This window comes from Rhinolophus hipposideros (genome assembly GCF_964194185.1).
Source record: "Rhinolophus hipposideros genome assembly, chromosome: 7".
In the NCBI taxonomy this organism is placed as follows: domain Eukaryota; kingdom Metazoa; phylum Chordata; class Mammalia; order Chiroptera; family Rhinolophidae; genus Rhinolophus; species Rhinolophus hipposideros.
Window position 1 is genome coordinate 67,786,808 of NC_138053.1, and position 17,015 is coordinate 67,803,822.

The 17,015-nt window shown below is 39.1% G+C and overlaps 1 long non-coding RNA gene across 1 annotated transcript; it reads right to left on the bottom strand.

Annotated features, from left to right (window-relative positions):
* Positions 1–748: 748 nt before the first annotated feature.
* LOC308499683 lies at positions 749–16,620 on the bottom strand. The gene is made up of 3 exons (XR_013993623.1): positions 16,449–16,620; positions 2,374–3,252; positions 749–2,231 (listed from the first exon to the last, which is right to left on the bottom strand). It is a non-coding gene; the product is annotated as an uncharacterized lncRNA (long non-coding RNA).
* Positions 16,621–17,015: the final 395 nt, after the last annotated feature.

Here is a 17,015-nt window from a genome sequence, read left to right on the forward strand (position 1 = left end):
TCACATTTAACCCATCCACTCACCCTCTGTAAAGCTGTTACAATATGTCTCTTTATTCCATAGCCCCTGATCTTGAAGTTTTATAATCTAGCATGAACAACACCAATGTGGCAGGGCATGAAGACTCTTTAGACAGGGAAAACCCAAAAGCAAATATAAAACATGAAACAAAAAGTAAATGAATAGGTGACTAATGCTGTGGTCTGAAGGGAATGGCTTACCAATTAGTCAATGATTTCCCATTATTTTACAAGGCAAAGTTACTAATCTTTTCCTATAAAGTCAAGGCTGCTAATGTACCTGGGATTTGTTTCCTCTGCCTTAGAATATTTGTTTTTTAATTTAAAAGGTTACTATGATAGAAAAATGAAGTGAAGTGTGCTCTAGGGTGCTGAGGGATTGAATTATGAGTTTTAGTCTGTGAATTGTAAAAGATCCTTTGCCGACACTCCTGTGTGAACTTGCAGGCTTGTATTATACACAATAGTGACGCAACATCCGCATAGTTCTGGAGACTTTACATGATTGTTACCTACATCTCACGTTACCAAAATCTTAAATATTAATGATCTCTTGTAAAATCAGTATGTATCCAACTGTATGGAAATTTAATAAGAAAAACCAACTAATATTTAATATAGGTCACAAGCCCCTCAGGCACTCATTTAAAAAATTAATTTACTACTTCTTTATCATATTTATTAACTTGCAGGGAAATTAAAATAATCACAAGTGATGGCAGTGATTGCAACAAAATTTCTTTTAATAATGTCACATGAAATACTTAGAGGCTGAGAATATTTGTTTCTATCCTTGTGTGATACAGACCATCTTTTGGTAATGGAAAGAAACAAGTGATCATCTTTAGTATTGATGCTCATGAATTATGACTCATCCCCAGTTTGGGAACCCAGAATGGCTGACTAGTATTATCCCTGACTTGTAAACTCAGGTTTTGCTATTGGAAGCAAATGCTTCCAGTCCCACCTATTCCTCTGCTCTTTTCTCTCTAAAGTTCAGGACTGAAAGGGAGTAAATATTTTTATTTTTGCTTTTTCTATAGATAGTAAACATACTATTACCATTCTTGAACTACTAATGACAGCTATTTGAAGACAATATGATGTCATTTAATTTAGTTGCCTGTTTTTTCTCAGACTAGACATTTCTGATACTGAAGTTGATTCAGTTTTGTATTTCTTTGTTGTGAGAAAGGAATGCTTACTTTCTTAAACTATTTAAAAATATTAGAAAATTAACATATATCAACCCAACACCAGTCTCACTATAACATTCAAAGTAGCTTAAATATTGTTTTAGTTATGAAGTTCTATGCTCCTGTAATTGATAAATAGAGCAAAGGAAAGTCTAGGAAACAGTAGTTAAATTGATTTTTGTAATCCTTCTTCCATAGAATCATCTGGAATGTATTAAACACTTCTTCCCTCTACCTTACCATAAAAATCTAAGGGGAAATAAATATTTTTACAGAAGTGAATCATTCTTGTTTGAAGTTGGTGAAAGTGAAGGCACACTCATTTCTTTCTTTGTTTAAGTAATTCCAAATACTTTACTGCATGGTTTAGTCCGGTCAAATAAAAAGAGGAATTGGGACCCATATTCAAGAAAAGTATGTGTAGTGTACAATATCTGTGTTGCTATGTGCTTTGAAAGACTCAGAAAAAAACTTTACATGTATTTCAACATGTCACATATGTTTACATATTATTAACATCTTAAAACACTGGACACAAAATGAAATGTATAAAAGCCAATCTTCTATCACGAGGAACAGAAAAGAGAAGAAGCAGACATTATAAGCTTTCTTATATGCTTTATACCCAAATTATTTAAAAAATAAACTAGAATGTGGCTTGAAGCCATAAGTGTAAAATAGATTATAAATTAATTTGGAAGCAGGTGTTTCCATGGTTGTGGGAAAAACAATGCCAACTGAACATTTCCATAGCATTAAAAGAGCAGACCATGGTTATTCTTACAGCAGGCCAAAAAAGAGAAATAAGATCATAATGCTGGAACATATTCTTCACTTTCTGAAACAAAACCTGGAGCCATAAATGCTGCAGCTGGAAGAGTTTTGGAGGAGTTTTGATCTTGGTGGGCGAATGCAGCATGAACGTCTTTAGTCCAATGCACAGCTTGTGGTAAAATCCATATCCACAAGGTATTTTCTATTCCCAACTGGGACGTTTCTGTTCTTTTTTTTTTTTCTTAAAAAGAAATAAACAAAGACCAAAAATTACTGTATTTGTTAAATTTCAACTTGTCATTTTTTGGAGCAAGGAAAGTTGCAAAACAAATTCTCAAGCTAGCCATATATCTAGTTACGGTATTATTATACTTTATACTCACTGGCGCAGGATCCACTCCATTAGTGAGCTGCACTGAAGAGTGACAATGTCTTTGCGTCCGTGGGCAGTGTTTTCCTCTGATAAGAGCTGTGTTTCCACTTGATCACAGATTCCATCTGCTAGTTTTCCAACACCTAATTCTAGCAATTCCCACCCTCCACCTTAGAAAAAGGTCTCACACAGGATTCAGTTGTCATTTTATCCCCTGGCCGTGGCTAAATGGCATCTTTTTCACTCTAGTCTCCATAGAACTTGGACATGTTATGGGATACATATATACAAATTAAAAAGAAGTTACCTGGCTCTCCTGATAGTCACTTGCTTGATTATTAACGGCTCTCTCACATAGTACATTTGATTTCATAATTAACATGTGCATACACATTTAATATAAAATATTATTTGATATATGCATATAACGACCACAGATGTAGTGAAATTAATACAACGGTTGCTTTCCTCATGTTTTAGTGGTAACTTTAATCTCTTCTGGTATTTTCATTAACTTAAAACTACTAGGCAAAAATAAATAAATGAATCACGTATCAAACAATTATTTCCCACCATCCTCCTCAAATTGAGTAATCATCTACTGAATTACCTGGTTGTTTAGATTTGGTTGAATCATGGCATTGTTATTTCCAAAGGAGAAGAACAGTTGAATATTAGTAACGTCATATGGCTCAACCTAATGGATTCAAGATCAATTGCCAATCATGTATTTCCCTTAGCTGAAAATATTTGGAAGAGGAATCTTTCCCCCATGCAGTTCCATTTGAGGGATTCAGCTTTCTCCCACTAATTTACCATATGCCCTTGTTTCTTCTTCAAGGACCCAATTTCTCTGCCTTCATATTCTTTCATCTTTCTTCTATTGTTTCTGGAGAGAGAGAGAGAGAGAAAGAGAGAGAGAGAAAGAGAGAGAGAAGATGGAGAACAGTGGGATGTGATCCTTCCCCATGAAACTGTCCCCAAATCCTCCAACAAGTTCTAAACTAAAAAAGTGTTTGGCTTTAGGTAGATTTTTTGCAGAAACCAATGAACAGACTAGGTTTCCTGACTGGATAGAGGTGTGGGAGCCCAAGGCAGCCAGTCCTGAGCATTCGCAAGAAGCACCAGGAGGACTCAGCCTTGCACAATCCTATAGGACGTGTTTTTATTATTTTTTTTTTTAAGGAGGGCGCAACACTCAGTGGCCCATGGGGGGATCGGACCCGGCAACCTTGGTGTTATCAGCACCATGCTCTAAACAACTGAGCTAACTGGCCACCCTAGAATGTGGTTTTGCCCAAGTTTAAACAGATCTCCAAGTTCTCTATTTGACATCTGTGTTTCATTTTGGGGCCCTGTCCAGTATCGTTTGAATTAAGACTCAGAGCTGAACGGCTGTATATTGACTTCCAAACGATGGGGTATATCATGCGGGGAGATTAGGGGTTTGTTGGATTGCCTAAAAATCTTGATGATTTTGGAAATTCCATTTAAATTTAGAGCAAAGTTGTGGAAACCATTCAGAGATAGGCTTTTGGGGGAAAATGCACTGTTTAATATTGGCTGTTTCAGAAAGAAGCCAAGTATGTGCTGAATCATAAACAAGATGGGTGGTAAATTCTGTCAATATAAGATATATGAGAACATATATAGCACTTCCTGTATGTGGTCTGGTTTTGTTAATGGAGAGAAGAGACAATTTGTGGCAAATTCCTACTAGCAGGAAAAATCATTGCTTTTCTAGAAATTAAGGTCAGGAAATGGGCAAGAAGCCAGAGAGGTGAACTACCCGGCCTCATGACAAAACTGCTCATATGTAAACACCTAACCCTTTCTTGTATGGGGATGAGGCCGTAGAGGGAGGAGCTGCGGAGGGCAGGGTGCCCATTAAACAATATCTCTTCCAGGGTGGTCTCTGCTTCTGAGGGAGCAGAAAATGTGGCACAAGATTTCGACTGCAAGTTTTACTCCCTTCCTGGGTCTCTCTTAAGCCTAGTGCTGTTGACTGTAGTGCTACATTCACAGACTTCTCTCTGGGTTCTTTGGGGACCTCTGCTGCCGGAGAAGGCCTTGTCTGGTTGGGCAGAGTGGGAGTGATTCCTTAAATAATTGAAGAGGCGAAGCCAGAAGAGGATTCCAGCAGGATCTTCAGAGACTGGATTTCTCTAAGGCCATAGGAGAAGGATGGGGGAACTTGGAGCCGTGGAGTGAAGAAGGTGTGTGGTGTGCAGGGGAAGTGAGTGCCAACTAATCAACCTGCTTTATCTTCTTACCTTTTCCTTCAGGGGAGAAATTGGTAAAGCTGTGAAAGACTGCCAGTATTCTACTTCTCACCTTCACTTAGGGATAATTTTCATAAGATGGAGAAAATTGTACTCACTAGAACAGGCAGATGTCCTGTTTAGGAAATTGCTAGGGGTATAGAATGAGATTCTAAGGATATGGATGGAACTCTTTTGAGCTAGACAAACAAAGAGCTTTCTTACTTCCCGGTGGGAAGGAAAGGAGAGACTGGTACTGGTGGACACACCTGACTGATGGAAGGTCACGTGCTCTATGATGCAGTCTCTCTTCAGGACCGTGTAAATTTGTAATCAAGGTAATACATTCAACAAGGGCTTAGTGGGGTTTTGGTGGAAGCCGATGATGAAGCTCTGTGTGTAATTATGGGAGCACATGCTTGGCAGAGCATGAAGTCAGACAGAAGGATGAAAAACTTGGACCTCACCTGGAGTGTGCTGCACTCTCACAGTTCGTATAATTGGCAGCTAAGTTTAACCATGTCTATGATGGATGTGTGTGTGTGTGTGTGTGTGTGTGTGGTCACCTAGCTGAGTAAAAGGAGTCATGGCTTCCCGGGAACCTTCCAGCCCCAGGACTCTGTATTCCCATGGCAGCACTTTACACACTGTATTGTAATTACAATCCTTCTGACTACTTTTTTCCCCCCACACAGATATTTCTAATCCACTGAGCGGTCACTGTTCTTTCATTCAAAGGTTCCCTTGTTTCTCTGTTTCCATAGGAAGGAAAATTCTTTCAAATAACTCGAACCTTGTCCCCATCAGATGGAAATAATAAGAACAAAAGAAAAAGGGAGGGGAGAAACCCCCTCGTGACTTGCATATGATACTGCCATCCTCTTTTCTGCCTTCACATCTCTGTTTATCTTAGCCTCCTGCCTCAACGCTTTCCTTCTATCCAAATCTGACCCATCGTTTCAGGCCTATCTAAAGGCACAGCTCCGCCTGAAGTTTTCTCTGATCCTTCCAGGTCTTGCTGCCTTCCTTTCTAGCACTGATCCTGTCTCACTAACTCCACTGCCTCCTCCTTGAGGATGAGGCGTGTTTCACACTTCTGAAACCTCTGCAGTGCCTAGCACAACACCGAGTGTGTAGTAAGCATTCCATTGAAACAACCGTAAGGCTAGCTATGTGCAAATGTGGTCTACCGATTGAAAATGCAAGCCCCTAGAGGATGGGCCTGGAACTTGCAAGTGTTTTTTTAAAGGGCTTCACACATTTTAGTTTGTTTGACTATATTGAACGATGAGGACCACGAGAGGACTAGAAATCTCATTGAAAGTCTCCATCGGATGTGTGCCTGCTCTGATAATTTATGATAGATGGGAAAGAGCAATGAGCTGTTCTGTAGGTGTACTCCCAGTGGCCAGGCACGACAGGAGAACAATCCTTACAGTTATTATCTACTGAGAGTTTAACTGTTTTTCCTTTGTGCAAATATTTCTGTAAGCCTTCTGAAAGGACCCAACATCTTGGGTCTTTGAATTCATCCCAAATTGAATAATGAATTTTTATTACTAGAAAAGACACAAGAGCACAGTATAAGTAGAAAATCACCAACCATTGGTCCATAGTAAGACTGGAAAAATGGAATTAAGCCAGAGTCTCTTTACTCACTCAGAGAGCTCATACCTTCCTTAAAGCCTTGTGTTATTAATAATAATAATAAAATACTTTGTCAGCTACTTGGATCCAGACAGCATTCCAAGATCAACAGAAATGGTTTCAGGGAGCCAAGTCTTCAGGGTTTGCATAATTGCTAAACACTGTACTTCTCAACTTTCATAAGACAAACCCATCTTCAAAATTTATTTATGAGATGAATAATTGAGCCTGAAAATTTGATTCTGACATTTCCTGTCCCTATTGCAGACCTCTGAAGAGTTGTCTTAATCACGTTTTCAGTAGTGTCCAAGAATGACATTCTTTTGCCTCCTTTTAAGCAGAAACCACAGAAATTTTTTAGTGTAAGTGATCGCCTCGATTTTGGTAACCATTTCCTTTGGGGCATGTAATTGTGCCTCTTTCACTTGTGGAGTAGGTCCTACAGAAATGGAGGAATCACATCCTTCCCCCACACGATCAGTGCTATGGAAGATTTGACTTCATGAAGAGCCTTTATGTATCACAGACAAAGGATATTCTTTTTCATCCCTGTAAAAGTTATCTTGCCCAGGGAGTCACATAGAGAAGGGTTGGGTGAGGCAGGAATGAACTGACTCATTGATATATCTCTCATGAACTCTCTGGATTGCTTTGGAGGGATGAAATTGAGCAGTTGAATGATTGTCTAAATTCCGAGGCAGGGAACTGGCTTAAGAACAACAAACACAATTTGGGCCTGCATGAAATAGAGGGCTTTCTAGGGGATCAGAAAAAACCTGTTTTGCACAGGTGTTACTCTAATTGTGATCCAGAGCTATGGAGAATTTCACAGTGGGCTGCAGTTCCTGCACTGAGACCACAGCTGTTATAATTCAAGCCCCTCTCCACCCTGTGTGGTGGTCTTGTATTGTTACATAGGTCCATAATAGGGTGCACATAGAAAAATGAAACAAGACATCAAGGCTCATGCCTGGATGAGTGGGGGTAGCTTTGCTTCCATAGTTTGATTTTGGTCTGTTTAATAGGCCTTTGGAGAGGCACTGAAAACTTCTTCAACTTGTTTTAGTGGTTACCAAGTGAAGATTGTATACATGCTTTTATTTTAAATTAAAGTAGAAGGCAAAAACAGTTAAGGAAAAAACTGGTGTTTCAAAGACCGACACCCTGGTCAATAGGATATGTTTCTGTTAATGGGATTTTTTGGTTTTATCATTCTTAAAGGGTAGTTTGGTTCTGAATGTTAATAAGTCTTTTGAATACAAAATTTTATCTACTATATTTGGCTCTTGGGGCAAGAATAGAAAGCATCCATTCCTTTTCATTAATGAATTCACTTGATTATACATGGGTCATTTACTGGTCTGCTTTTAAACTGGTGGGTGTGGGTTTCCCTGGCAATTGTCGTCCTGTACAGTATTGGCACAATATTATGAAACACAAGGCCCAGTGGAGTGGACCAGTTTTTAAGATTGCATGGTTGATTTGCTGTACTTTCTGGGATGAGGAAATAAGATACTTATCTCTGTGAATTTAAACTTTTAAAAAATATCAACAACAAATAACTTTTCCTTGGTTATTCAGAACTCCTTATTGCAATATCAGTGTCAGTTCTTTTTAATTTTGAAAATCTTGTCACCCTATCCTAGCTGACGTATCTCCAGTCTTAAACTCTGTCTTAGGTATTCTTACCTCCTCAACTTTCTACAGAGCTTTCCTTTTCTCACTCAGTTCCATGTAAATTGCTTTATAGTCACTTTCACATATAGCTATATTTTAGTGCTTTTCCCTTCCTTTTCCCATAACACCTTATATATTTTACTGGTAAAGAGACTGCAAATTTTTCAAAGGTTAGGAACTGTTGTATGCTTATCTTTATATCTTTATTAATTTGAATGTATTTATTAGCTCAAAGATTATTCCCCACCTCTTCTTTCAAACCCTTTGTTTCTTTTCTTAATATGCCCTCTTGTCATATCACTGAGAGATATACTTTGTTAATAACTTCAGTGCAGTGGTCCCCAACCTGAGTTACATATTGGGATCACATGAAGTGTTTAAGAAAATACTGATAACTGGGTTTCATCCCCAGGAGTTCTAATTTAATTGGTCTGCAGTGTGGCCTGGACTTGGGTTTTATACAAAGCTCCCTAGGTGATTCTAATATCCAGCCAAGGTTGAGGGCTACTGCTCAAGTCCCCTATCAATTCCAATCATGAGTTCACTTGGCTTTGCACTTCCTGCAAATGTGTAGCACTTTAATTTTTGAAATGATGTTTACTTAAAAAGATGATGATGATTGTAATATAATAATAATAACAACTAACAGTTATTGAGCACTTCTTATATGCCAGGCATATTTCACAAAAAATAATTAGAGGTAAATAGTACAACTCCCAATTTACAGATGAAGAAATTTAGACACAGAGAGGGTAAGTAAATTGTGCAGAGACACATAGCTAGTGAATGACAGCTGAGATTGATACCCAGGCAGGCTAACTCCAGAGGCCACACTCCCAATGACAACATTATGCTGTTGTCTGTCACATCTTCTTTTTGGGACAGTGACTCCTGATTAATGTGGATTTCCAATTACCAGAAAAAAAATTGCTAGCTGGTCACATAGCATCCTTCCTTTTGCCTCTATCTATACAGCTCTGCACTGAATGTATGATGAAGAAATTTCTTCTAAAGAGAGAACAGACAGGTCAAAATATACAAGAAAATGTGCCACAGCCGTGGAAACATCTAATCCAGTATTTTAAACCATGGCACTATTGACCAGTAGCACACACCTCCTCCAGTTGTGACAATCAAAAATGTTTCCAGACGTTGCCAGATGTCCCCTTGTTGAGAATCACTGATGTAATCAAACAGCTTTCAAGCTAGTAATAGTAATGAAACTTAAAGTAATAAGATGTTTTGATTGATAGTGACAACTTTTTTCAAAACAAAGATATCATTATTTATTCAAATGAGTGTTTCTATCTAAGTCATCAACTTGGAAGACTACATTCTTATGCCAACAACACTGCTGTTGTCCAAAAATACTTTAACAATTGTCTTCAGATGATTTTTAAATGTTCCCAGCATAATAAATCATCCTTTAATGGTGAGTTTAATATTTAGAAAGCTCTAAAAGATATTTAGAGTCAAGTCTGGTGAGCAAGGTGTGCTGATAAAGATGGACTGTAGTTTTTGTAACTAACAATACGGTCCTTCTTGTGTGGCTCGTAAACTGTCTTTGACAGACATTAAATAAGAAGAGTCAAACTAATGTTCTGATTAGTGATACTCTTTATAGAAGTTTTCCCAGAATTTCTCCTCTGAAATACAATACTGTCTAACAATACTGTATAATGCTTAATTTTTGTTTGAAAAATAAATTTCATTTTCTAAACATCGCATATTATGCAGGTACTAAAAATTTTCATTGGTGAGCAAGCTCCAGTACCAGAGAAAAGTGGGAAGGCTTCCAAAAGGGAGTTAGTTTTGAAAGAAGGAAAAGCCAAGGACTGTATGAGAAAAGTTGGGGAAGCTATCCAGGTAGGGGCAGTAATTTGTGCAAAGCTTGTGAGTAGGAGGGAGTTAGTCATGAGTTAGGGATGGTAAGCAGGTGCACTTACTGAGATTGGAGAGTCTGAGTCTGATTGGAGAGTCTTACAGGACTGTAAGTCTCAATCCTGGCCACACATCAGCATCACCTGAGAAGTTTAAAAAAATGATGGCTGCTTGAATCCCACCCTGGACCTGTTAAGTAAGACTCTGGGGGTGGTGCTTTGAGCCTCTGTGTTTTGTTTTGAAAATCTTCACACGACGTCTTAATGCATAGACATGTTTGAGAATCCGTAAGACATAAACTTGGTTGAGTAAAAGGAGCGTGCAATCCATATATTCCATGACTCACAGAGCAAGTCAGGCTGCTGAGCAGGTGAGTAATAACCTCATGCGGTTCTGTAGATACCAAGATAATGATACTGATTTAATATCAGAGCATCCAAAAGAGGTTAAATAACTTGTCCAAGTTCACCTAGCCAGTAAATGCAAAGCTAAGGAATCATTTCAAGTCTTTTGATTTCAGTTTGGTGTTTGTGCATGGGGCTGAACAGAGAAAGAATTAGGGAATTTGTTGGAGAGGAGGAGTAGGGGAGAGGTTAGAATAATATGGAAGGTATCAGTGCGTTGAAAGGGACTTAGGAAGCCAGGAGGGAAGAAAACTGAAAATTGAACACCCATCATGTGCCAGGTTATCTGATTTAATCTTCCCAATACCACAACAGGGCAGTCATAGCCCATGCAAGGGTACTGAGGCTCAGAGTGGTCAATAACTTGCCCAATGTCATACAGATAAAAAGTGAAATGTGGACCCACTTCTAGCTCTGCTGGCTCCAGAGCTCATGCTCTTTTTACTACCCCATTTGGTCCCTTATCCTAGAACAGTAGATCTTCACCAAGGACAATTCTGGCCCCCAGGGACATTTTGCAATGTCTGGAGACATTTGGGAGACAATTGCTGGATAGGTGGGGGCTGCTACTGGTATATGGTGGATAGAGGCCAGATATGCTGCTCGGCAATGCACAAAACAGCCACAAAAATTATCCAGCTCAAAATGGCAATTATGTTGAGATGAGAAACCTTGACTCTGAAGCATGGTTGTAGCTCAAGAAGTTGGAAATGAAGGACAACGTTATGGGGAAGATAATGAAGTGGCTTCCAGCATTCACGTACAAGCACACCTCGTTTTAGTCTTTGCTTTATTATGCTTCACAGGTGTTGCATATTTTATAAATTGGAGGCAAGACCCTCCACCAGCAAAAGGATTACGACTCACTTGATTGTGATACTTGCTTTATTGTGGTGATCTGGAAGCAAACCTGCAGTATCTCTGAGGTGTGCCTGTATTAGTTAGGTGTTCACTTAAATTTAGATTTGTCTCGTCTCCTTCTGCCTGAGAACTACTTTAGGCTGAGGTGTTGCTCACTACATTGTAATCGAGCAACTGAGTTTTTCAGGCCTTAACCAACTACTTTTCTACACAAGCACTCCTTCAAGACCCCGGATGGATTTACCACTCGAGTAGCCTCTGTGTCAGTTTCTAACCACCTGTTAAGATGAGGAGGCTTTTTACCTCCCATTTTTTTCTTCCCTTTTTTTTCCTCTTGGTTTATTATTGTTACTTTTCTCTTTCTTTCTTTCTTTTTTTTTTTTTTTTACGGCCCATTGAGTTCTTGGCACATCTGTTAGACATTTGCTCCAAGTTTCTCTTTTTGGGGTTTTTGTTTGAGGGAGGTGGATCCTTGTTTACTAGGACCCAAGTGGAAACATCCAAACCCAGAGGCCACAATAAGGCAGCCATTTTTTGTCACTTTCCACCTGGGCTGAATCTGAGCCCGAAGATAAGAAGCAAAACATATCCCATTATCAGGCCCGTAAGCCATCTACTCCCCTGATTTCTCCCACGGATATTCTTGTTCCAATGCCAGTAAGCCCACATATTCTGTTTGTGGTGGCTTGGAGCCAAAATCCAGGTGTGATATTCCAAAGCATTCTTGTAGAGGAGTTTTCAGCTGGTATTTTGTTTACCTGCATTTTTGGCCAGTCTCAATCCTTTGGGAGCCAAAAGGTTACAGAACTGTAACATCTCTGGCTCTTGCCATACCTGTCTATAAAATATGCATGAATACAGACTTTACACAATGTGTCTGTGGCCTTTGGTGACCCCTGCCTTGTCTTTATCTTTCTTCAGGAAATTCCAAGAGACTGTGGAAATACTCCTATCTAGCTACTGCTCATTGGAAATCTGGTACCCTCACAAAGTGCTCTGAGGTCCTTGGCAGGAAAAAAGGCACCCTGTAAAATCAAGGTATGTTGTTCTTGGGATTACTTCCTATTTTTTAGTAGAAGACTCTTCTCGAATGTTCATCTTAAGGCAGCCCTGGAGGAAAATCATAATAAATATACCAGTCATAAATGAGTTCTACCACTCTATCCATTCTAAGAAAAGACCTAAAAATAATCTAGACTTGGATTTTGGTGTTTTTGGCTTTGAGAATCACAGTCATCCCCCCAAAACTCCTCTTTGGCTTCTTTGGGGCCTTTGTGTTGTTGCTCTCATCTTGGGGCTTGGATGTGTGTGTTCTGGCTGGCTGTGTGACTTCCTGCTGTGCTCACCTCTGCTACTCTTCTCGGCCTTATCTCTGATGTCCGTCTGCCTTGGCCTCTGGTTTGCGGGCAGTGGGTCAGGTAGAGGGCCATGGGTTAGTAGACAGAGACTTATGGCAAAGGGCCTGCAGGCAAGTTTTCTCCCCAATGCTTTCATTGTGGACACAAGGATGCTCTCAGTCTTATTTCTGTCATCTGCAAAATGGCAAGAATTCTCTCTGGCTTCTTCACCCTGCTTCTGAATTAAGAGGACTTTGTCTTGCTCACCATTTCTAGGACAATGCCTGGTGCGTAGTAGTCACACAGTAAATATAGTTGACCCTCAAACAACGTAGGTTTGAACTGTGTGAGTCCACTTGTATGCAGCCTTTTTAAAATAAATATTGTAAATGTATTTTCTCTCTCTTAATAACATTTTCTCTAGTTTACTTTATAGTAAGAATACAGTATATAATATATATAACATACAAAATATGTATTAATTGACTGTTTATGTTATCGATAGGGCTTCCAGTCAACAGTTGGCTACTAGCAGTTAAGTTTCTGGGGAGTCAAAAGTTATATAGATTTTTGACTGCTGGGGAGGTGTCAGTGCCCCTAACCCTGTATTGTTCAAAGGTTAACTGTATATGTTGAATTAATAAATAAATGTCCAGCGAAGTCTCTAATTCTAAATGAATTTAAGGTACTGCTTTTTTAGTTGCACTTTAAACTTGTCTATTTTTAGTACACATAAGATGAAATAAAAAATTTTGACAATATTTCTGCCCTGACTTGTTCCTGGCCCTGGGCCATGCAGCTATCGGAAGAGCACAAGGAATGAGATTATCATAGATTTTTCCATGTCAGTAGTGAGGGGCCTTTCAGAGCACACAATGTTTTCTCCTTGGCAGAATTTTAGTGAAAAAATGCCTATTCCTATTTCTTATGTACTTGTTAAGGGAAAATCATTGTGTAGAATCTTCATCTAGATTTCTTGCATCTCAGTTTTTAAGATTTGTATGAAGAAGAGAATGAGATAGGACGTAAGCTCTTCCAAAGTCCACTGTGTTGTACACTTCCTAGAGAGTTTGAAGCAGGGAGAACCCCAGCCTTACAGCTCAGGGAGAGTAAAAGTATCTATATAGTCTATGCCTGTCTCCTGATTCATAGGCATGCCATGCACATGTTTCTGTACACACATGTGCATGCATTCACATACACTGTCAAGACAGTGGAAGCTCATTGGATGGTTAGTCCTGTTGCTGGAAAAGTCAAATTTAAGTGTTTGCTTGTGTCTCTTGTTAAGATATTCTGCTGCACTACTGTTGAATCTTAGATAACTAGAACTTTCATATGTTTTTGTTTAAATATTCAGTGGTAATTTTCCTTTTTTGAATATCCCCATGATTAAAAATTGAAATGTTAGGATTTCTTCTGCCATTGGCAATCTGTCTGATCCTTTAGCTAAACACCCCAGGACCATTTGAGACTTGGAATTTTTAGATTTGAGTTTTCAGATTTTACACTTTAGATTTTTAGAAAGACAATCAGGTGCATTTACTATGTTATCTAATACCCTCATCTGGGTCTGGTCTCGCATCCACAGTCAATCAAGTTTTTGCAATGAAAGGCATGATATTTATACTAAGGGGGATAAATGAAGACTATAAATAGCCTTCAGGAAATTCAGGTCAGATTTTGCCACCAAATAAGTTCAAATCAATTCAGGTCTGGCCACCAAAAGAGTTTAGGGAAAAAACATTTTGGCTTTTAGAAACTTTTGGATAGCATTTGGATTATAGAAAAAAGATTGTAGACTTGTATTTCAAAAACACAATTTTTAATTTGCTTTATTGCTGTGAATTCCATTAAGAGAGAAACCTTGTATTGTCCAGAGCCTTGCTTATGGAGGTCTATGTAGCTTTCCTTGAGGTCCTTTTTCTTCCACGGAAAGCCTACAATGTTTCTGCTTATAGTCCTTTGAAAATCAGCTCGATGCACTTCGTGGTGCAGGCTGTTAAAATGGTTTGGATTCCACTAGAGGGCAGTTGGGCCTTATCTCAGTGGACTTGATGGTTACCAGGTCTGGTCCTGTCATAATTAGGTAATTTTTGCCATTGACCACTACTCATTTCTGTTTTTATTCAGCACCTGTGTGTCCCTCTCGACATCACCCACACATCTGTATGTCAGTGATTCCCATGCTTACGTTTCCAGCCTGTAGTGCTCTTCTGAGCTCCTCCTTAGCATCTCTAGTTGGCTGTTTTAAAGACCATTCAATCTGGACATGTTGAAGATTGACCTCAGGAGCTTCCCTGCCTGTGCTTCACTCCCAGTTCTCTTCTTCCTATGCTCCTTGGCCCAGGCAAAGTCACCAATATCTGTTTGCTTATGCAAGCCTTAGAACCTAGGTTTCAGCCTCGACACTCCTCTTTTCCTACAAAATTCCTCATCAAATTCTGTTTCATTAATGTTTGCCAAATATCTCTAATGGTCTGTCTACTTTTCTCTGTCTCTACTCTTAGCTACCACGTTCCTTAACTTGGCTACTAGCCACCTAACTGGTCTCCTTTCTCCAGGCCTCTGTTTCTCCTGCTGCCAACTCGAGACTTTTCAATCAATCTCAGTTTCTGTCTACACACTTGTAAGTCCCGATTCACTATGAAATACTGTTTTGTAAACATGTGAAAGGCCAGTGCACCAAGGATGAAGGTAGCAAGGCCCAATGTCCCAAGAGGGTGGTGGGAGATCATATGTACAAGTAGTCCTCATTTCGTATGGTTCCTTAGACGTATGAAGTTCCTGTGAGTTAGTTAAATAACACCAGTCACCCAACAGCCGTCTGCCAATAACATGGTTCAAAGTTTGGATGTCCATGTAGTCATTTCCTTAGAGAAGTCTTCCCCTCAGAGATCAGAACATCTGATAGGCACTCGTAGCTCTAGGTATCTTTTTTCAATAGCACTTACCATATTTGTTATTCTTTCTTTTTCTCTCCCTTCCTCCCTTCCTCCCTCCTTCCCTCCCTGCCTTCCTTCTTTTCCTATCATAAATTAGCTTATTGTTGCCTGCCTTGCTCGTTAGATTAAAGGTCAATGAGGTTATTATATCCCCAGCTTGTTACAGTGACTTTGAATTCTCAATTAATAATAATAGCTGAGTGAATGAACAGATAAATGAACAAAAACCCCCATTTTTTTCGTAGCTACCAGAATCTTCCAAGGTGTTAGTTGAAAATAGGTTTTACACCTCAGCCATAGGGGAGGAGGAGAGAGATACTTGCATTTTAATAAGGAACTAAGAAAGATTGAGAGAAGGGAATTTTAGCAGAATTTTACTTGCAATAGAGCCTCTGTAATATTTGTTGAATTAAATGACAAATATCTGGTTCTAGAATTGATATGAAGGAGATATTTAGGAAGGCTGAGTCTTTCCAGTATCTTAAAGGCAATTATTTGAACAATTCAGGAAGACATATAAAAGAAAGTACAACAGCAGCAACAACAACAAATAACAAAAATCCCCACCCATAATCCATCACTCTTACTCCTTTCCTGTTTTCTTTTATTATTCAACAAATACATGAATACATTCTTGTTTTAGATTCAAACTATACAGATGTTTGAAAAAATAAAGAATAAAAGATGAAAAGCTCTTTCTACCCTTATTTCCATTCCCATCCCCAAGGAAACCACCATCAAATCAGAGGTGCATTTTTTCTAGAGTCCCTTTATGCATTCCATGGCTATATATGTACAATCACTCACATTAAAAAAAAACAAAAACAAAACATGGAGGAGAGTGAAAAACCACTGAGAAGGCATGAGGCTGGAAGCCACCACACGAGGGAAAGAAGTCAGTGCAAACATCCTGCTAGGACAGTTAAGGAGAAGAGGAATCACATATTTAGCTCAAAATTGTTTGATTTGTTCTAGTGCCCACATCCTCTGTGTCCAATCCCAGGCACTCTTCAAAAAAATCTACAAGTTCTGACAATTAAATTCGCGAATTCATCCTAGACAAAGTGCTACATACCTCATTGCTGAATATCACTACGGTCACCTTCCAAGTACTCCCCTTGGGAAGCTATGCACCGATGCCAGCACCTGCTCTACCCTTCAAAGCAATTTTGGAACTCTTTTTCTGGAATGGCCATCAGAGCTGTCATCAAAATGTCTTCCTTTCAATATTTCCTCTATCTTTGGGTAAAGAAAGAAGCCATTGGGGGCCAGATCAGGTGAGTAGGAAGGGTGTTCCAATACAGTTAATTGTTTACTGGCTAAAAACTCCCTCCCAGACAGTGCCGTGTGAGCTAGTACATTGCTGTGATGCAAGAGCCATGAAATGTGGGTGAAAAGTTCAGGTCGTCTACCTTTCTCATGCAGCCTTTTCAGCAGTTTTGAATAGTAAACTTGGTTAACTGTTTGTCCAGTTAGTACAAATTCATAATGAATAATCCCTCTGATATAAAAAAAACTTAATTTAACAACATCATCGCAACAAGTTCGTGAACTTAATTGTCAGACTTCACATACAAAAAACAAGCAAGAATCCTAACAAATCAAACAAACATACAAACAAAAAAGCAAACTGAAATGGGAT